Source organism: Panthera uncia (assembly GCF_023721935.1).
Source record: "Panthera uncia isolate 11264 chromosome A1 unlocalized genomic scaffold, Puncia_PCG_1.0 HiC_scaffold_16, whole genome shotgun sequence".
Taxonomy (NCBI): Eukaryota; Metazoa; Chordata; class Mammalia; order Carnivora; family Felidae; genus Panthera; species Panthera uncia.
Genome location: NW_026057576.1, coordinates 37,540,141 through 37,562,253, shown reverse-complemented (window position 1 = coordinate 37,562,253; position 22,113 = coordinate 37,540,141). Strand labels below are relative to the sequence as shown.

The 22,113-nt window shown below is 33.3% G+C and overlaps 1 long non-coding RNA gene and 1 pseudogene across 1 annotated transcript in view; both read right to left on the bottom strand.

Annotated features, from left to right (window-relative positions):
• Positions 1 to 22,113, bottom strand: part of LOC125933847 (uncharacterized) — a 263,942-nt gene that overhangs the window by 13,828 nt on the left and 228,001 nt on the right. The gene's annotated exons all lie outside the window — the stretch shown is intronic.
• LOC125933846 (60S ribosomal protein L19-like) lies at positions 16,679 to 17,271 on the bottom strand (annotated as a pseudogene).

The window sequence follows — 22,113 nt, the reverse complement described above, 5'->3', positions numbered from 1 at the left end:
CAGAAAGTTACAGATGAGGGTCAAAATGAAATGTAATTTCGTGAAACTAAATCAGCAATAGAATTCATCTAACGTTTCTGTTATATCTGTTGCCATTAATATTTTCCAATAAACATAATTTAAGGTGTGTCTATGATGAATGATATTTATTTCTTTTAGGATCTGGGATATTTTGCGATTTATCTGAATTAGAAATATTATATATTCTATTTCTCATTATGTGCCTAATTAATTCACTGTATTAAAAATTCATCTTACTTTGTTCAGATCAGGCAAGCTAAAGCCTTTTAATTTCATTGTGCTCAAAAATTAATTCTTTCTGCTACTTTAAGGGCAAATAACTTATTCATATTACTCAAATCATCAGAAAAGCATAACTTTCCCCTTAACATTTTTTGTGAAACTAAGACTTCTCTGAAAGTTTTTCCTTCTTCCAGAATATTCAAATTTCATGATTGGTAACTTAGAATAAACCAAATAATATGATATTTTACTTCATATGTGATTTTTATTGTTTATTGCATTATACAGAGAAGTGTAAAGAATGATTCTATGGAGGTAAATTTCCAAATAACTAATTCCAAGCATTTAAAAATATAAATTAATCCTTAAGTTAAAATTTCAATATCTTTCTTTTCAAACATTTCTAGAAAGTTACCTGTTTATATATATATATATATATATATATATATATATACACATATATATATACATACACACTCATGTGTGTGTATATGTGTGTATATATATATTATACATATATATGTATATATCTATATATATGAATAAATTGAAAAAGACAAAATGAAATTCTGCTAAGCCTAAATAGCAATAATTTATCATAAGAAAAATCACATGGTAGTATTTGAATATTGTCTGAAGTTTGTTATAAGGTATACCAAAAGATATATCTCCCATTAGTTCTTTGCCCCATGGAAGTATTTAGTTCCATTTCTCTATCACAATAACTGATAATAATAAGTTAATTATTATAGACTTTAAGTTTTAGTAAAATCTGTATTCTTGCCTGTTTAAACAGAATCTATTATTTTCATTGATTCTAGTGTCTAGAATTATTCCTTATTTTAAAGATTTCAGGTTGCAGATTAGAAAATTTAAACAGAATCAACTGTTTATGTAGGTAAAGTCTACTATCAGTGGAACATTACATTTTTTGTTAATTTTATGAGGCTCCCGGGTGGTTCAGTTGGTTAAGCGTCCAACTTTTAGTTTTGGCTCAGGTCATGATCTCATGGTTCTTCGGTTTGAGCTTGCATCTGGCTGTGCACTGACAGTGCAGGGCCTGCTTAGGATTCTCTCTCTGTCTCTCTCTCTCCCTCAAAATAAATAATATCTAGTGTATTTGTCTAGTTGCTTTCAATTGTACAGTTGCTCATGAGTCCTTTTATGTGAAATGTCCAGGATAGGCAAGTCCATAGAGATAGACTAGTGGTCGACAAGGCTGGTTTGCAAGAGAGTACAGTAGTGCCCCCTTATCCACAGGAGATACGTTCCAAGACCTCCAATAGATGCCTGAAACCATAGATAGTATCAAGCCCTATATACACTGCTTTTCATGTACGTGCATATTTATGGTAAATCTTAAGTAATAATTTAAGCAGAGCAAGAGACCAAAAACAATAGTAAAATATAACAATTATGGCAATATACTGTACTAAAAGATACATGAATGTGATCTTTTTCTCAAAATAACCAAATTGTATTGTACTCACGCTTCTTGTGATGATGTGAGATCATAAAATGCCTGTGTGATGAGATGAAGTGAGTGGAATGATACAGACATTGTGACACAGTATTAGGCTACTATTTCCCTTTTGCCCATACTTCAGAAAGAGAATCATCTACTTCTGAATCATGGTTGATCTCAGGTAACTAAAACTACAAAAGCAAAACTATGGAAGGCGAGGGGACTACTGTAATGGCAAGTGAGTACTAACGTGTGTATGGGGCTTTTAGAAACAGTGATAAGAAGTTCTAATGTTAGATAGTAATGATGAGCACACAACCCTGTGAATTTACTAAAAATCACTGAATTGTACATTTTTAAAAGGTGTATAGATTTGCATGTGAATTATATCACAGTAAAACTGTTATAAAACAAATCCACATTGAACTTCTTCTGACATCGGTACCCAGTGATGATGGACACATGAAGTGCGGAGTAGGTGGACCAATGCAATATGAAAAATATAATCTGGGAAGAAACATTTAATGTGGGGAAATGAAAATCTGGAACTCTGCATATTAGTAAGAATGGAGTGGGGAGGCAGTTATGTCATACACTGAAAAATAGCTCATGATTTCTTTTTCCTGTGTAGATGGGATGAGTGCATGATGTAATGTAAGACCCAAAGAATGGTTAAAAAAAGTAGTTTGTTGTCTCAGGTAATCTTAGAACAATATTGTAAATTCTATATATGTTAAAATACAAGAGCATGTAATCAACCAGTTCAATTAAGTATTATTGTATTATAACATAGTATTCCACTGGAGCTTCTTTTGTGGCATCATATACAATTTTGTGGCATCATATACAATTCTTAATGACAAATGGAGATAGTCATAGGTTTCTGTGTATATAGTCATAAGTTTCTGTGTTTTTGTGTGTGGGTACGTGTATTTGTGAAAAAGAGAGTGTGTGTTTCAGTGTATTTGGAGAATGGGAAATGGCAAAGTCGTGTGGAAGAAGGAAGCTAGAGCTTTGCCTTAGGCTCACACATAACTCACCTGTTGTAGAAATGAAACATTCAAGGGTAGAACATTAAATCACTGAATATGACAGAGAGAATTTAATATCGTGAGGGGTCTATAGCTTCGCAAAAATTTAAGAACAGAATAAGGTTGTAAACAAGGAGAAAGATCAGATGCACATTCCAATAAAATTCTTAATTCAAATTTACTCCCTTCAAATAACTTTAAAATTTATACTTTGCATTTGAAGATCAAGCAGATATTCCCTCCTTACTCGTTTCTTATATCAAATCCAACAGCAAACCTGTCTGGAACAGTAACTGAAACAAACTTTTATTAAGCTGGTATGCCTCAGGGATATAATTTTCACACAGGAAATTAAATTTACGAACAGAAATTCAGTTGATTTTTATTGATTATTTAAAATATATTCTTTTTTAGAGAATCTATAGATAATCAGGAAACAGATGTTTATCATCCTCTCCCCAAAATTGAATATAGATCTCATAATGATGATGGATAAAATCAATGAGAGTAAAGAACAAAAAATAGAGTGATTAAGTACGCTGTAGTTTTTTTGTCATTGAAATTACTTTTGGGTGGAAGCATATCAATCAGGGTAGATTGTGATGTGGTGGTTTATAAAATATAACCCAACATCTCACTGGCCGAAAACAAAATTTTATTTCTTGTTTATAACACAAGCTTAAAAAGAGACAGGCAAGTGACTAAGGGTGGAGGCTAATGGAGGCCCCGTGTCCATGCAATGACTCACCTGTGTCTAGACAGGGAGATGTGCACTGGGACTTAAAGTTACTATAGTATACTGACAGCTATTTCTTATTCTCATATTTTATTGGCCAACGGAATGGCCATACTTTTCTTCAAAAGAGTTGAAGAAATACAACCCATTATGTTTCCAGATGCAGAAAAGGAGGGATTATAAGGTAAAGAGCATTAATGAATACTGTTAAGTAGGTTCTGAGATTAAATTTTAATACACTAAATTCAGACCAAAAATAAATTTTCATCTTGTAAAAATCTGAGAATTTGCAGAACCTGAGGAATTTTACTTTATGATTTTGAAAGTTTATTTATATTTGAGGGGGGGAGAGGCAGAGAGAGAGGGGGACACAGAGAGATCTGAAGCAGGCTCTATGCTGACAGCAGAGAGTCAGATGCGGGGCTCAAACCCACAAACCATGAGATCATGACTTGAGCCAAAGTCGGAAGCTTAACCCACTGAGGCACCCAGGTGTCCCAGAGCTTGAGGAATTTTTAAATAGCACTGATAAAAGCTCACCATGCCACCAAGAATATTTACAATTAGGGTTAGGATTAGGTTTTCTAAGTAAGATCCAAGAGTAGTCAAAACAACTAAACATCTATTTTTTTTCTTAAAGTATTTTTATTTATTTTGAGAGAGAGAGAGTGAGAGAGAGTGGGGCAGGGGCAGAGAGAGAGGGAGAAAGAGAAAATCCCAAGCAGGCTCTTCACTGTCAGAGCAGAGTCCGATGTGGGACTCAAATTCATGAACCACAAGATCATGACCTGAGCTGAAATCAAGAGTCAGACACTTAATTGACAGAGTTACCCAGGTGCCCCTAAACATCTGTCTAATAAAGAGGCATTTTCATCCTATCTTGATTACAAAGAGTAAACATAATAAACACATCTAAATACCAAACTGCATTTCAATTCTATTAATTGGTAGAAGAACAAACTGCTACAAGAAGAAAACTTGGATAAATTTTATCTCTTCCCTTTTGAAGTATTGAGATATGTGATTAGCACAGAGATGGCTCATAATAAATGCTAAGAAAAAGCTAGAATTATAGGGGTGCCTGGGTGGCTCAGTGGATTAAGCGTCCAACTTCAGCTCAGGTCATGATCTCACAGTTCATGAGTTCGAGCCCCACATCAGGCTCTGCTGATGGCTCAGAGCCTGGAGCCTGCTTCAGATTCTGTCTCTGTCTCTCTGCCCCTCCCCTGTTGGTGCTCTCTCTCTCTCTCCCTCTCAAATATAAAATAAAACATGAAAAAAATTAAATAAAAGCTAAAATTATAAATAAAACTTTTTAAACAACCTTCTTCTTCACCTTCGAAACAATGGCAAAGTGCTTTTTCAGGGTATTAAGTTTCTATTGTTGCTGTAACAAACTACCATAAGCTTGGTGGCTTAAAACAACACACATTTACTATCCTTCAATTATAGAGGTCAAAAGACCTAAAATCCATGTATTGGCAGGCTATGTTGTGGAGAACCTAGGAGAGTTTCTTTTCTTGCTTTTTCCAGGCCTTAGAGGCCTGTATCCTTACTTGAGAAATCTCCTCCATTTTCAAGGACAGAAGTGCAACATCTTCAAATCTCTGTCACCTCTGGCTTCTGCCATCCTGTCCCCTCTTCATCTCTGACTCTCCTGTCTCCCTCTTATCAGGGCCCTTGTGATGAGGATAATTTGTTAACAATGTACTGAGTGTCCTGATACTAGTTATGTTTTTGAAATTTCAAAGAGTTTACAAATTATTCAATTAAAATGTTTTCTCCAATTATAAAAAAGTTTTACTAGAATTTTAATTTATGAGGTTATCAAATTTACCAATCATAACCTTTCATTACAAGTTTTATAGAAGGATTTGAATGTACCAGAAGGATTGGCTAAATAAAGTTGATGGTAATTGAATGCTGTATTTGCTTCTGATAGACCTCTTCATATTATTTTTAACAAGTTCTGAAAGATTTTTCTTTCAAAGTAAACAAGAGAGACAAAAATGGATTTAGTGGTTGTTTTGAAATGCATGAGCTTCTTTATTAGCATAAGGATAAAGAAAGATCTTTCACAAAACAAATGTCTCAATGATACAGAAACTGAAGGCAACACTGTGAACAGGGGTTGGAACAAACTGGCAACAAGGGGTCAGTACTGGTCACCGATGTAATATGTTCTCTGCACAGCATACTTTTTATTGCAGCACACTTGTCGTTACTATGTAATCTGAGTGGATTGTAGTTTACGTTAATAAAATTAAGGTGATGGACTCACTTCTATACATGCTACAAGAATCACTTCTCCACGGAAAGTGATTCTAATAATCCCAGTATTAAAGTAGAATGGAAAGTGATATTGGCATAAAATTATTTGGATTTGAAGCTGTCATGTATGACATTAGCCTTACAGTAGCAGTGTTAGTAACAGGTTAAAAATGCATATAGACCACAGGTGATGCGATAGTGACTTAATTCAGATTGATGGGTTTAGGGGTGGACATTAATTTGAAAACAATATAGAATGTATACTTTATCCCATCAGGCACTATGCAAAGAGGTAAATGATATGGGATTGAAAAGAAGTTAGATGTTATTATGTGAATATCTGAAATCTGTTGTTCAGTTGAGAAGATATGATTGATGAAGAGAAACTATCTGGAGAATCATCAAAAATCTCAGTGTTTGGGGCACCTGGGTGGCTCAGTTGGTTGAGTTTCTGACTTCAGTTCAGGTCATGATCTCACGATTCATTGGTGGAGCCCCACATCAGTCTCTGTGCTGACAGTGACAATGCTGAGCCTGCTCCTGATTCTCTAGCTAGCTAGCTCGCTGCCCCCTCCCACTCGTGCTCTCTCTCTTGCTCTTACAAATAAATAAATATTAAAAAAAATCTCAGTGCTTCTGTACAGACAATAAATACCAAAAAAAAAAAAAAAGTCTGAAAATACAGAAAGAAGTATGGATCAACTTTAAAAAGAAAAGATGAAGTCTGAATTTTCCAAAAGTGTTGTTTATGGATAATGTGTAGGACATGATTTTGTTAAGACATGATTTTAAAATGTAGGAATTTGTTTTGTGTGAATATACACTTTTGGCTATGCACCAACAATCAGTTAAGAAATACATGCATATTTTTCAGGCAGTTACTGGATTACATTGAGCACCAAAAAGCAATGTGAATAAATTAAATTGAAGGATTTCTTCTTGCAAAAAATTGGGAAGTTAGTAACTTCCTAAAATTATTGTGTAGTATATGCCATCAATTTTATACTGTATCTGGTTACTTTTAAAAACTTAAATTTTCTAGAATTTGCATGAAGCGTACTTTTGTAAATAGTAAGCATTATTTGTTTTATATTTAAAACACTGAGTTCAATTTATATATCCATATAATGTATGCACACTGTATTGCCAGACACATCACACAATAACCTCATGAATACTTAATGCTTTTTATTCAGAATGTACATAGATTTCGTAAAGTTACCCCACTGCTGCATAAACAGTTCATAAAACCAGCATGATCTGACTGTGCAAGTGCTTTTTAAAATTAACTTGGTAGTAAATTTTAATTATTTATACAAGCTGTATTATGAGCTTATATTTTGTCAGTAGTGTTTGATGGCAACATTGTGACTGGGCTTAGATTCTTATACAATATAAGTTACATAAAATAAAATATAGAATATGTTTAGGTTATTATGTCATCATTATGATTCTTGGTCCTTATTGCAAATAATTAATAAATACATATTGCTAGATTGAGATATATGGTAATTTTTTTCTAACAGCATATGTGTATTGACATCATACATTAAAAAGAAAAAAAGGGAGAAAAATACCACCTAGCACTCTTATGAAAAGGCATCCAACATAATGATCATGATTGGATATGATTACTTGAGCTATGCTTTCACTATTTTCTTTTCAGCATGTTTACCATTAAGCAGGCAATTGGGTTATTTTGTGTGATAGATCTATTTCCTGACACAATGTCTACATCTTGTCAACAGCTCATTGAGTGAAGAGAATTTGTGTGACATACCAAAGAAGCATACATACATATATATGTATGTATAAAACTTAGAGATAAGGGTAAACCTTCTAATTCTTCAGCAATAGTAAATTCTGCATAAATAATGAAAAATTGTAATAGTACATGTAATAAACAAGGCTGTTACAGTTGACAACTAAGTGATGGTAGTGTTAGAGAAACAATCAAGAGAAGAAAATAACAAATTTAAGTGGAATCGAGTATCATAAAATGAGACATACTAGAAGAATTCACAAAATAATACAACTTGAGTTAGTGATAACGATTTCTGGTAATATCTACTTGATAATAACGATTTCTGGTAATATCTACTTGATAATGGAGTTTATTACACAACTTCTAATAGAAAGTCCTGCTGAATACAGTTAAAAGCCATTTTAGCTAAACGGTGATGATTATATGTCATCACGCCTTCTTTTGGATTTGATGGAAGAATAAAACCCAGGAAACATTGCATTTTCAATGAGAAAACTGACAGCGAGACCATTCTTAGATATCTGCATTTAGATAGTCTGCCCAACATTACTTTTCTGCCACTTATGTATGCCCTGTCCCCATTTGAATCCAAACCCTGAAAGCTAAAAATTTGTGTTTACAATATACAAGTGCAGTAATGTAAACTTTGTTATTTCACACATTAGACAATAAACAATAACACTTGACAATATTTGAAGACAATTTATAATCTTTATCAACAGCTGATAATGAAAGTAAATAACTTTAGATCATTTTTATTTTATTGCTTGACTGACTATATTTAATTTAATCTGGTTTTTGGCCTACATAAAAATCTTAGTTTGAACCTCAAATTGAAAGAGAATATTTCCCAAAGCCAGTGAATCTTAAACTTTGCTGCACAGTCAAATCATCAGCAGGAAGAGGGAGAGAGGGGTCTTTAAAAACATTTATATTTATTCTTGGCTCTTACCTACAGGCATAAAGATTTAATTGATATGGGCTATGACCCTGTCATCCAGAGTTTTAGAAGCTCACTACATGATTTCAGTATTCAGTACAATTTGGGAAGCTAAAGCCTTATTCCTTCTTAGAGCTATTTTAGAGCTACCTGAAAGGAAGGGGAAATTGAGAATAACACCAAAACATTTTGATTCTACTATCAAACAATACCTTGAAGATCACTTTGCCTTCTGAAAACCCTTAACTATATTGCTAACGATGGGAGAGCCTTAAAATAATGATTCAAATTCTGTTCATGACCCTCATCTAACAAAACCTCATGTCTGGCCTTGCCTCTCTAGATCAAACTTAGATTAAACTGCCGCATGCATGTTCCAGCCAAAACTCAATGATTGTTGATCCTAGTTCAAAGTAATGACCAAGAGTAGGCATGGTGGAAAGACAAAAACTAATAATCCTTGAACACACTATGGTGTGTTCTCCACCCTTCTTTGTTCTCATAGCAACATCATGTATTAGAAGTAAATTCCCACCATTTGATAGATTAAAAATGGATATTTTGGGGAGTTAACTATCCTATTCGAAGAGTGGGCTTAGGCAGGACTCATAAAAAGTTCTGTCAGACTCAAAAGACTTTGATGTTTTTAACTTGTTGGATTCTCTTTCTAGTTCTTCTAGAAAACAATAAATCATAAAAATGATTGAGACACACAATTAAAAGAACAATTTGAATCATTGTGCTATTAAACCACAGGATACATGGGTCTCTTATGTATCCGAAGATGTGGAAGAGAAAAAAACATATTTATATGAATGGATTTGATTGACACAAAGTCTCTTAACACTTCCCGTAGGAACTCATCATCTAAAGTCATGCAACTGCTTGAATCTAATATAAATGAAATCTTGTGGGGTAAACAAATCAACATATATATGACGGTTATATACATATATGTATTGATATTGTGTATATATAACATTTTAATATATTTCAAACAATAGATTACGAGGTTATAATTATGATTAGGAGCCTTTTTTCATTTCCTAAATCCCTTGTTATTTCCTATATGATACAATTTAAGTTTCATCCTATAAGCTCAATGAAAGCTTTTAACAATCTGACTCTAAATTACCTTTCTTTTTTTTTTTCAATATATGAAGTTTATTGTCAAATTGGTTTCCATACAACACCCAGTGCTCATCCCAAAAGGTGCCCTCTTCAATACCCATCACCCACCCTCTCCTCCCTCCCACCCCCCATCAACCCTCAGTTTGTTCTCAGTTTTTAAGAGTCTCTTATGCTTTGGCTCTCTTCCACTCTAACCTCTTTTTTTTTTCCTTCCCCTCCCCCATGGGTTTCTGTTACGTTTCTCAGGATCCACATAAGAGTGAAACCATATGGTATCTGTCTTTGTCTATATGGCTTATTTCACTTAGCATAACACTCTCCAGTTCCATCCATGTTGCTACAAAGGGCCAAATTTCATTCTTTCTCATTGCCACGTAGTACTCCATTGTGTATATAAACCACAATTTTTTTATCCATTCATCAGTTGATGGACATTTAGGCTCTTTCCATAATTTGGCTATTGTTGAGAGTGCTGCTATAAACATTGGGGTACAAGTGCCCCTATGTTCAGTACTCCTGTATCCCTTGGGTAAATTCCTAGCAGTGCTATTGCTGGGTCATAGGGTAGATTCTAAATTACCCTTCAAAATATGTTTGGACTATGTGCACATCTCCTAAAAAACTATGAATCTGCATATCTTTGTTCATAATAATTTCTCTGTTCATGATACTCTCTACTGTTCTCTACCCATCTCAGCTTAGAAATATAATGTTCATTTTTTCTAAGTGTAAATGTTAATTCAGCAAATTCTTCCAGGTCAAGACAGACGTAAGCACTGCCCTCTTAAACGCTCATCCACCCCCATGATTTACTTTCCTTAAGTAAATGGGAACATTAATAACTTGTCAAGCACAGAACCTTGATATTAGAAAGGCTGGCTTGAAATCCTAACTTGACAATTTATTAGGTGTTTGATTTTGGCCACATTATTTCAACTAAATACATTGTACTTTCCCCATACTAAATTAAGACTTAGTATTTTGTAAAGACATAGTAAAAAAATAAATGAGGCATACAAAGTATACATTCCATTATGCATATAAGCATCATTTTAATATTTTTTTAATTTGATGGTAAAGTCAACCTGTTGGGATATACCTTTACTATATATCCTATTAGATATAAAATTATAAATATATGAATGTGCTTAAAGCATTTTTGAATCTGTATTTCCAATGTGTTCCATATGTTGGAAGAAATAAATTCCCTAATATTAGCATTTCTTTCAATCACCAAGATGTGATCTGTTTTGCAATACTGAGCAATTTTCTAACAAGTTCATATTCTATTACCTTTCATTTATGTGTGCGCACACACACACACACACACACACACACAAACACACACAAATCCTAATGTCCTTTCCAAGTTTGGCAATGTTGTGAAACTAAAGCAACTCCTGTGTTTATGGACGAAATTCAAATTCCCTATTTTACTGACTGCTTAATTCCTGCAAAATTAAGCCACCTGCTTACTTAGTACAACATTACACTAACTCATTCTGATTATACTGCAGACTGCAAGTGCCAATGTAAATAGTGAGTAGGCACATCTCCAAAATATTTTCTAGCAGAATATTCTGTGCTCTATGGACACTTTTAACTGACCTGTGTGTTAATAGTCATTCAATAGGCAGTAAAAATGTTAGCATAAAATAAATACTCAAAAACAGAAGCAAAGCAACAAACCAAAGTTATCCAGCAATAATAAGGAAATTTATATGGAATCTGGAAATTCAGTATGTAGAATCTTATCATCAGACTCCCCCAAGGACAAAAATAAAAATGCATCATAAAATGATCTCTACTTGTAGTTAGGTGCCTCTTCTTTGACCATCTTAATCATAATAAGACATAATCAGAGGGTTACACATACATTCAAATACAAATTCAAATATTTAATAAATAATAATCCTGGATTTTAATGACCTAAATTCATCAACATATTGCCAAATTATCTAATTTCTTCTAGATGCTAGGAAATATGTATGCTACATACAGAACGCAGTTTCTTTTTTTTTAATTTGAAAGAGAGAGAGAGAGAGAGAGAGAGAGAGAGAGAGAGAGAGATTATGAGCAAATGGGGGAGAGTGGCAGAGGGAGAGACAGAATCCCAAGCAGACTCCATGTGCACATGGAGTCTGATGCGGGGATCAGTTCTACGATTCTGGGATCATAACCTGAACCAAAATCAAGAATTGGACTCTCAACCAATTGAGCCACCCAGGTACCCCCAGGATGTACTTCTTGACTGACTTACATTTCAAGAATTTCAAGGAACTATCTATATTATATTCCTCCAAATTTCCCCTGACTCTCTAAATTACCTTTAATTTAGTACTTCTTTAATCAAGTACTTCTTGACTGACTTAAGAATTTCAAGGAACTATCTATATTATATTCCTCCAAATTTCCCCTGACTCTCTAAATTACCTTTAAAGTTGTAAAGATATCATCATTTATATATACAAACATAAAATGTATACATCATATATACATACTCACATACATACAAAGATCTTTCTGCATACACACATACATATATGTACACGGTACATATGGATACATATATGGATACATGAACACACATATACATATGTGTATATAAAGATCTCATCTGTGCAAATGGTAGAGTAGGATGTGTCTCCCTACCAATACAACACTGCAATGGCAGAAACTGCCTGATGTACTTATTTTGTATCTGGAGTCTACTGAAGGCTTAAAACTTCTAAGGGAAGGCCTGAATGGTAAACTGAAGTTAATTTCAATTTCGGATCTTAGCACAGTAGCACCTACCCCTCCTCTACCCCTCTGGCCACAGTAGCAACTCAACAAGTGTTCCAGAAGCAGCTTGGACACATAACTTGTGGCAGCCAGAGTGGGCAAAAAGGACCCTAACCTCCAAATATCAAGTATCTCTTCCCTGATTGGGGACTATTGGTTCTATCTCAGAGGTGCAGAGAAATGTCATCAAAACTAAAGGGGAAAGAAAGAAAGAAAGAAAGAAAGAAAGAAAGAAAGAAAGAAAGAAAGTAAGTTTCTAAATACTGACTGAAGGTATACCTCATTATCAAATATCCTGAATCACATACAGTAGAAAACATTTATTCAACATCTCTCTTTAGCCCATAGTAATTCTACTTATTGTCTCTATGAATTTGACCACTCTAAAGATCCTCTACAAGGGAAATCATAGAGTATTTATCTTTTTGTGGCTGACTTACTTCACTTATTTTAAGTCTTCAAGGTTTATCCATATTGTAGCATGTGTCAGAATTTTCTTCATTTTTAAGACTAAATAATATTCCACTGTAAGTACATACCACATTTGTTTATTCATTAATATTCAATGGACACTTGGGTTGCTTTCTTTCCACCTTTTGACTCTTGTGAACAATGTTGTTATGAATATAGTTATAAAACTATCTGTGTGAGTCCCTGTTTTCAATTTTGGGGCATATGCCCAAAAGCAGAATTGATGGATCATATGATTAATTATATTTTTAATGTTTTGAGAACCATCATACCATTTTCCACAATTTGTGCCATTTTATAGTCCCCTAATAACAGTGAATGAGGGCTTCAATTTTCTACATCTTCATCACATTCGTTACCTTTTTTAATAGTAGCCATCCTAATGATTATAAAGTGGTATGAAATTGTGGCTTTGATTTGCATTTCCCTAATGATTAGTGATGTTGAGCATTTTTTTGGATGTGCTTATTGACCATCTGCACATCTTATTTTGATGAATGTTTACCCAAAGTCTTTGCCAATCTTTTAAAAAATTGTGGAAAAGAACACATGATATTTATCATCTAACCTGGTTTTAAATGTATAGTTCAGTACATAATATTAAGTATAGTGTGAAGTATAGTCACATTTTTGTGCAACAGATTTACAGAACCTTTTCATTTACAACACTGAAATTCTATAAACCCAAAATACTAACTACCCTTTTCTGTACCCTCCACCCTTGGCAACCAACCTTCTACTTACTGTTTCCATGAATTTTTTTTTTCTATTTGAGACATTTCATGTGAGAGAAATCATATGGTTATCTGGTGACTAACTTATTTTGCTTAACATTCTATCCTGAGGATCATCCAAGTTGTAGCATGTGAGAGAATTTCCTTCCTTTTTAAGGCTGCATAAAATCCCATTGTATGTATACACTATATTTTTTTATCCATTCATCTGTTTATGAACATTTGGGTTGGTTACACCTCTTAGATATTGTGGATAATGCTACAATGAACAAAGTATACAGATACTCTTCAAGATCCTGCTTTGAATTCTTTTGGGTATATACCCAGAAATAAGATTATTGGAATATATAGTTAGTTATTCTATTTTTTTTTAACTTTTTAAGGAAGCTTTTCCTAATGGCTATAACCTTTTGCATCCCCCTCCCCCCAACAGTTCACAAGGTTTCCAACATCTCTGCATTCTTACCAACATTAATTTCAGTTCTTTTGATAACAGCTATCCTGGTGGGTGTGAGATATCTCAGTGTGGTTTAATTTACATTTACCTAATAATTAGTAATGTTAAACCCTTCTCATATGCTTAAATTTCATTTGTGTTTCTTTTTTGGAGAAATATGTATTCAAATCCTATGCCCATTTTTTTAAGTGAGTTAATTTGTTGTTGTTATTGAGTTGTAGATGTTCCTTATATATTCTGGATATTAGTCCCTTATCAAATATATGATTGGCAATTATTTTCTCCCATTCTGTAGGTTGCCTTTTCATTCTCTTGTTTCCTTTAGTACACAAAATTTTTGAAGTTTGATGTGGACCCGCTTTTTAAAAATTGTGTTGCCTATGCTTTTGGTGTCATATCCATAGAACTCACCAGCAAATATGAATATCTGAAATTGTATCCTAGATTTTCTTATAGGAGTATTAAAGTTTAGGTCTTACATCTTTGGTCAATTTGCATTAATTTTTGTGTAAGGTATTAGCTACGGGTCTGAATTCATCCTTTTACATAGGGATATCTATTTTTCCCAGCACCATTTGTTGAAGAGATGATCTTTTCCCCTTTGTAACAATATTTAGACTACCTACCCATGAAAATCTCTTATTTATGTTCTTTGATTTCCCTCATCATAGTTTTATTTGTTTTTCATCATTTAAATTCTGTACATATTTTATTGGCTTTCTACCTATGTTATTTCCTTGGTTTTGGTGCTAATGTAAGTTGTATTAAATTTTTTAATTTGAATTCCAATTGTTGATTGCTGGTATAGAAAAACAACTGACTTTAACTTACTAACATTGTATCATGCAAACTTAATATAATTAATTATTAATTCAAGAGTTTTTTGTTGATTCATTAAGATTTTCTACCTCAATAATCATGTTTTCTGTGAACAAAAACAGTTTTCTTTCTCCCTTATTTGTATACCTTTCATTTTATTTTCATGTCTTATAGCCTTAGCTAGGATTTCTAGTGCACACAGTCTGCCTCCAGGAATTCATCAGTTACTATGTAGGTACTATGTCGTTACTATGTAGGTAGCACTATCAGCAGCTTATGCTTCAGATGAGCTGATCTCTTGCTCTTTCTCTCTTTTTGTATTCTCCAGTTTCCTACACTCTCAGTGATACTTTCTCCTGTGACCAAGACAGCCTTAATGTTCCCCTGAGCATGACTAAATAATAGACAGATTTCTTCCTGATTATAGAACTGTGGTCTCCTTTTCCTTACAATATTTACTTTAGAATGTTTACAATTGCAGGTGTGCATGGGTAGCTCTGTTGGTTAAGCGTCTGACTTTGGCCCAGGTCATGATCTCACAGTTCATGGGTTCAAGCCCTGTGTCAGGCTCTCTGCTGACAGCTTAGAGCCTAGAGCCTGCTTCAGATTCTGTTCCTCTATCTCTGCCCCTCTCCTGCTCATGCTCTGTCTCTCAAAAATAAATAAACATTAAACACTTTTTAGAATATTTATAATTGCAAATTCTTGTTTTGCCCTTTGTAAGTAATGTAAATCTTCCAAACTCTTGCCAATTTTACAACCTAGTAATGTCCTTCTTAAAGACCTGGGAAACATCTCTTTGAAATATAATTATCAAAAGAGGTTAGATCCCTATCTCTCAGTTTCTGAAGGAGGATACAGAGTATAACTCAACGGTGCCAAACAGCAAACTCAGATCGTCTAATTGCACAGAAAAATATTAGCAAACTCAGAATAATTTAGTGTGCCCACCATATCCTACTGATTAACTTCTCTTAGTACATTTACTTTTTGATTAACATCCTCCAGCTTTTTCACCAACTCACTCCAGTGCTTAAAAATACTTCTTTTTTTTGTTTGTTTGTTTGTTTCAGTGGAGTTGAATTTAGTCTCTCTCCCCTATTTCAATAATCTTGAAGAAATTCTTCCTTGCTTGTTTAATACTGTTCAGTAGAATTTTTGTTTTGACACCTGTGACCACAATATTCTAATGAACCTAAGAAAAATCACTCGCTTTCAGTTGTTCAGCTTTTTTCTTGCTGTGAAGGCAGAACTGATGACTTGCAAACTTTTCACATGTTGGACTGGAAAGATGAAGTCTAGACAGACTAATCCTTAATTGTAAACTTTCTGAGCAACAAGAAACTGAGGGAATGATTTGTGTGTCTTTTCAGAGACAGAGAGAGAGACAGAGCTTGAGGTGGGGAGGGGCAGAGAGAGAGATGGAGACACAGAACCTGAAGCAGGCTCCAGGCTCTGAGCTGTCAGCACAGAGCCCGATGCAGGACTCGCACTCACAGACCATGAGATCATAACCTGAGCTGAAGTCGGACACTGAACTGACTGAGCCACCCAGGTGCCCCTTTTTGTGTGTCTTTCTTAAGGGGTAGTCTGAATATATTCAAGTAGTAATAGTGACAACAAGAGATTCTAGGAAATGTATTTGGGTCCTGGAATTTTCTAGATCATCCCCTGTTAAAGCCCAATAGATTTTGCACTAATATAACAAATGGTGAGTGACTATAACTTAAGGGTATTGTTATTATTATTATTATTTTGGAAGATAAAGATTTGTTTTATTGAATAACAGATCTGTGTTATTGCTAAGGCCACTATGTACAGACACAAAGTTTTATCTCTTGGTCTCTTTCTCCTTGGACAGAGTTTTGATGATTTCCTCCTTCTTGGCCTGGAGCTGCTCTTCACAGCACTTGTGTGCTATGATATTCCTTGGTCATAGATCTGAGGGCCTCAGCCTGTCAGCCAGAAGCTTCTTGTGAACCTTGTCTGCCTTCAACTTGTGGATGTGTTCCATGAGAATCTGCTCGTTTTTGAACACATCACCTTTCACTTTCCAGTACAGGCTGTGATACACGTGTGGTCAATCTTAGATTCACAGTATCTTCTGAGCAGCCAGTACAGAATTCTCATCCTCCTCATCCAGCTTACCTTCTCAGGCATTTGAACACTGGCAGTATGTCTTCTCTTACCAATGCCATTATGCTTGCCCTTCCTGCTGGCCAAAGTGTTTTTCTGGTACCAAGCCTGGGAATGGATGGGCACAGGCTTCACAGTGATCAGCCCATCTTTAATCAGTTTCCAGATCTGCTGATGGGAGTTGGCATTGATGATTTCATTGGTCTCATTGGGGTTGAACCAGACCTTCTTTTTGCAACAGCAGAGGACACTGGAGGCAAGCCTGTTCTGAAGCCCAAGCATACTCATGGCTGTGGCCGCAGCATTGAAGGGCAAGAATATTAGTATAAATTTGACCTAATTTGTATCTTTAGGTTAATGAAACCCATGCAATGTTGACACTTTTAGCTTATATTTTCTAGCATTCTATCAAACATAGCAATAGGGTCAGGTCTTGTTATCTTAGCTATCCACTTACATGTCTTAAATAAGTTAACTGGATTAACTAGGTCACAGTTTACAGTTCCCTAGTGTTTATAACTTTTATTAAAACATGAAGATATCCTGAAATATGAATTTCTGGAAATTACTATAGATTACAAGCAAAACTTTAATATTAAGATTAACACTGACAATTCAAATTACACTCATTTCATTAATCATGTTGGCCTCAAATTCTATTTTATAATAATATAATTTTTGTTGTCTCACTAATTATATCATAAACTGTATATTTGAATTTAACAGGTATTTCTGTAACTTAGTTCAACGAATAAGAATATCAGTATCACATGAAAAATTATATATTTAACATGTTTTAGTATTTATTTATATAAAGAGCTCTATATTAGTTAAAATGAAGTTTAAGTGTTTTCTAAATTTATCTATAAATTTAAAGGACATTTTAGAAACTTTATTTGGCCCACTTTAAAATGCATGCGTTCTTTTTGGTGGAATGGTAAATCACGTTTGTTTGGCATTTTTAGATGGTTTGACCATATTTAAAAGGGATATGGCATGAATAATCATCTGTATTTATGTATTATATATTAACATATAATTTATATTAGTCTTGTAGATTTTGTAAGTATATATTACATATAATTTTATATTAATATATTATATAGATATATAGTCACCCATTTAGCAGAATTTTCTAAGTAGTCTCTAATGCAACTATAAGCTAACAACATAAAATATGTGTAATTTAGTAAGTAAAGGCAACATATTCACCCTCAGTCCGGAATGATTATAATAGGAAGATCTTTGTCTTTGATTTATTGATCTGTGCAGTTTGAACAATTTCATGTTAACATCAACAAATTCTGGCCCTGAAAATTAGCTGAAAAAGAATTTAGATAATCATGACAGAATCTTGATATGCATGTTTCCTTGGGACTAAACCAGATAGTAATATAACAAAATTCTACTGTCAATATCAGATTTTCTTTACACCCTTGATGTCTTTGACCAATAAGTAAATATGTATTTAAATAAACTTGTGCCTCAAGCATATTTTGGGGGTTAAGTGGTAAAGTAATTTCTAAACATTTTACAAATATGACTAAATTACAGAGAAATTTTTTGAGATCCTACACTCCATATCACTTGTTAATGGAGCTAATTTCTGCATCTTTGTGATACTATCACAACTGTCTCCCTATCTTTCATAGGAATTGTGCTTTTAACTGGGGAACCTATTCTCATATTGAAGGCTAATAATCAGTTCCTTATTTCTGAATGATACTCTATTTTTTTATAAAGCTAAAATAAATGACTAGAATAAATTGTGACGTACTTCCTTTAATAGACTCTGTGCCATGAATATTGCATTCATCTATAGAACAAGTTTTAAAATATTCTCTATTTCACATTTTCTAACAAATAAATCTGTATTCTATGATAAATGTTTATCTTTGACCTGTATATTAATATCCATTATTGAACAACATGTGGCAACCTTTAAAGAAATTAAATTGACAATTGCTAACAACATCAAAAAGGTAATTGTTATTTGATGTAATTGCCTTGGCAATATTGCTATCTGAAGTTCAATGGAGTTTTCATTCATTGCACTTTTACTTTGATTTTTTAATATATTACTTTGAACCCTAAGAAGTAGCAGCTGAGACACTCATTACTTTTGACTACAAATAGCTTCAGAATTGATGGGAAAGCTGATTTAGACAGCACATTCAATACAAAGGCTCTCTTAAGATGTCTTGGTGACAGACTTTAGTGACAAGGAATTCATGTGTCTTCCTGTATATTATAAAACAGAATTCTCTCATTGCAATTTTAACTTCCAGAGAAATAAAGATAGAATTGAAGATTATACATTGATCTCTGGCATAATCACATTCAGTGTAAAACTATTTCATATAATGGCATGTGTCTCAGAATAAATTTAATACTAAAATTAAACATTCACTTACACTTGGCAATAAAGAAAAAATGAAAACAGAGATTCTGAAAATAAAATGAAAAATGAAAAAATAATGTAGATATTTATTACCCAGAGCTAATGTAAGAAGACAAAAAAAAAATATGAATGAATAATATCCTTGCAAAGGGAGGGAAAAAAGTAGCTCTTAAATTAATGCAACTTCACAGGGTCCTAAAGTCTCTAAAGAGTGAAATTAATTGACTCTCTGGAATACTTATGCTATAGCATTATCATTTATTTATTGTGTTGATATTCCCAATGAAAATTTTTAATATCCTCCTTAAGTAAATGAGGTAGATAAGAATTCTAATTATGTTTTACTTTTGGTTTCAGTTTGCAGACTGAAAGAAGGGGCTGCTAATTCTATGATGAACTTTTAATTCCTTTCTTTCTAAGTTTTTCTTGTACTTCTTTAAGGCTGACTATAGAATGATTCAATTATTTTGTTAATCAAAATGCTTTTAACAATGTAATTATGTTTATATTTCTGCATGTTTCTAGTGTAGGGGGAAAGATAAAGAGATTTTTTTAATATCAATAATAATATCAGTAGTTGAATACAGAGTATAAACTTTTGGGTCAGGCAAAAACATAAACCTGGCTCTGATGAAATTAATATTATAATAGCATTAGTAGTAGTAGTAGAACAAGTAATACAGATAGTGGTGTTAGTTATCAGAGTAAATATAATGAAACAGTCATAGTAGCAATGATAGAGAATAATAAACTTTGGTTTAGTGAAGTTGAGGTAAGTAGGAAATTTCTTTAAAAACAAAAAAATATAGTTACATTGAAACAAATTTGATAAATACAGTTAAACTTACATTTGAGAAATAATAAAATATATTTAAATTTTTAACAAAGACACTTGTATTGGCTACAATTTGTTATTATATTTTCCTATTAAGCAGGATCAGAAACCTTGTGATTTATCATTCTGAAAATGCATCTCCAAACCTGCTACAGAGGTTAGAGGGTGTAAACCAGGCAAGGATCCGGTTTCCCCATTTCAACTTCAACATTTTATTATTATTATTACTTGTAAACTACTGAACCCATTGTATATGGTTTAGTTAAAAAACTGACTACTAAAATAGTTTGCTATTGTTATTACTGTTAGAGCATATAAAATAATTTGTAATATGCCCTGTATCTTATCACAGGGAATTAAAAAATACATATGAACATTTGAATATACATTAAAGAATTAAAAGAACAGTTTGACTTATTTTTTTATTATTAATTTTAAATTAGTATACATAAATAAGTTCTTATTTAAAACTGATATATGCATATATGCATAAATGCATGTGGAAAATGAAAAATTCAGGAAAGCAAGGAACACAAAATTTTAACCTGAGCTGACATGGAGAAGTGGTGTAGTGCTATCCAACTTCCACTTTCTTTGGCTGATTAAATGAAGAGTCTTTTGAAGGAAAAAACTCAGACAGAAGCAGACACAAACATTCTTATCTGAACTATGTCTTACTGCAGCATTCAAAAGAAAGAGAAGATGCGCCATGGTGGCTGCAAACCATCATGGTTGTCACTCTTGACCTACAACTAAATCTTATCAGGTGATAAGGAGGTAGAAGATATTTAAAACTTGAAAGATGAATCAGCTATTTGATGCACACATCATTACAATCAATATTTGTTTATAAAAAAATAAAAGTAAGTAGAAGATATGTCATTTCCCACATCAAATACAATGCTAGGCACACAGAAGACTTAAAATTTTTCTAGTGGCTACAATTTTAAAAAGAAAAAAAGGTAAAATTAATCTTAATATATATTTTACTTAACCTAATATGTCTAAAGTATTATCAAATCAAAATGTAATGAATATAAAAACTAATGAGATATTTTTTACATTCTTTTCTTCATACTAAGTCTTCAAACCAGCAGGTACTTTATACTCACAGCATATTTCAATTTCACATTTCAAGCGATCAATAACCACATGTGGTCAGTGGCTTCATCTCACCACACGGTTGCCTTCATTACCATCACTTGAAATCCTGCCCATCTATCTCAAGAAACAAGAAAAATCCCAAATACAAAATCTAACAGCACACCTAAAGGAACTAAAAGCAAAACAGCAAAGAAACCTCATACCCAGCAGAAGAAGAGAAATAATAAAGATCAGAGCAGAAATAAATAATATAGAAACCCCCCCCAAAAAAAAACAGTAGTACAGATCAATGAAACTAAGAGTTGTTTTTTTGAAAAAATAAACAAAATTGATAAACCTTTAGCCAGGCTTCTCAAAAAGAAAAGGGAGATAACCCAAATAGAAATAGAGCCCAAAATCACAAATGAAAATGGATTTATCATAACCAATCCTTCAGAAATACAAGCAATTATCAGAGAATACTATGAAAAATTATACGCCAAAAAACTGGACAACTTGGAAGAAATGGACAAATTCCTAGACACTCACACACTACCAAAACTCAAGTGGGAAGAAGTAGAAAATCTGAACAGACCCATAACTAGTGAAGAAATTGAATCAGTTAGCAAAAATCTCCCAACAAATAAGAGTCCTGGACCAGATGGCTTCCCTGGGGAATTCTCCCAGACATTTAAAGCAGAGATAATACCTATCCTTCTCAAGCTGTTCCAAAAAATAGAAATAGAAGGAAAGCTTATGGAATTATTCTATGAAGGCAGCATTATCTTGATTCCCAAACCAGGCAGAGACC